Source organism: Meleagris gallopavo, unplaced genomic scaffold (assembly GCF_000146605.3).
Source record: "Meleagris gallopavo isolate NT-WF06-2002-E0010 breed Aviagen turkey brand Nicholas breeding stock unplaced genomic scaffold, Turkey_5.1 ChrUn_random_7180001957811, whole genome shotgun sequence".
Classification (NCBI taxonomy): domain Eukaryota; kingdom Metazoa; phylum Chordata; class Aves; order Galliformes; family Phasianidae; genus Meleagris; species Meleagris gallopavo.
Genome location: NW_011217761.1, coordinates 11,087 through 12,296, shown reverse-complemented (window position 1 = coordinate 12,296; position 1,210 = coordinate 11,087). Strand labels below are relative to the sequence as shown.

Below are 1,210 nucleotides of genomic sequence, written 5' to 3'. Positions count from 1 at the left end.
GTCCTGGCACACGCAGCCCTCAGGGCTGTGCTCTCATGCTGCAGCACAGAAGCCCTCAGCTGGAGCAGATCTTTTTCCACAATAATGAAACAGAGTTTATGCAGCCTGACCTGCAATGGGATGTCCCAAATTTAGTGATCCCTGCAGTAAAAGCCACTACATTGCCTGCAGCCAGAGACTTACCTTGTTAAGGGCTGTGAGAAATGCTCCTCCAGTGAGCTCACAGTCTGCTGATCTGCCACGCAGCTTGTAAGCTCTCTTTCTTCTGTCCTGTCACCTACAGATCATGTCCCCAGCCCTGCTGCGTGCTGCACAGGAGCTGTTCCTGGGCACAACTTTCTCTGCACCACTGCCCACTTGTATGAGCTCCCTGTGTCCCAGGAGCCCAGACTAGCTCAGCAGTAATACTAAGTGATTTCCTTCTCTCCCTGAAGTTATCCATACTTCTCCTGAACTGACAGCTCCTGCAAGGCAGCAGGGTCATCACTGCAGAACACAGTTCTAAGTCAGCTCAATTAATCAACATATCCACTGGGTTCTACAAGCATGGTTGTTCCTACTAAAAGAAATTTGGCCATAAGAGAAACTAATGACAAATCTGGGAACCTCTGCTCATGACCTCTGAGTGCAGTCATGACAATACAGATTCATAGAAAGGCTTTGGTTGGAGGGAACTTAAAAGATTACCTAGTTCTAATCTTCCAGCCATGGGCTGCCAATCACCAGATCAGGCTGCCCAGTGTCCCATACATTCTCACCTTGAATGCGTCGAAAGATGGGTCATCCACAACCGCTTTTGGCAACATCTTCCAGTGCCTGTGCATAAAAAATATCATTTTAACATCTAACCTCAGTCTCCCCTTTTAAATTTAAAGCCATCTCCCTTTGTCCTGTTTCTATCAGACCATCCCATCCTATCTCTAAGGTTAGGCATCTCATCTTCAGATGGAAACCCTGAGGCTGAAATGGGATTCTGTTCCTCACAGAACCATGGGAGCCGGGAGTGCTCTTAGCTGAGGTCAGATGTGCACAAGGAGGTGTCTGTGTGTGAGCCCCTCATCTCAATCCTTGGTCTTTATTCAGCAGGGACTGCACTGCTCACACACAGACACTCAGTGATGACCAAGGTGCCTGGGCTGATCCTCGCTGTGTGCTGGTGCTTGTCAACTGTGGTGGAAAATCTGTGAGACAGGACCCCTCCTTCCTGAGC

At 48.9% G+C, this 1,210-nt stretch overlaps 1 protein-coding gene across 1 annotated transcript in view; it reads right to left on the bottom strand.

The window, feature by feature from the left end:
• LOC100541387 (olfactory receptor 14J1-like) overlaps nucleotides 1-1,210 on the bottom strand; it is a gene marked incomplete at its 3' end in the record, with an annotated part of 9,193 nt that overhangs the window by 1,710 nt on the left and 6,273 nt on the right. The window lies entirely within an intron of this gene.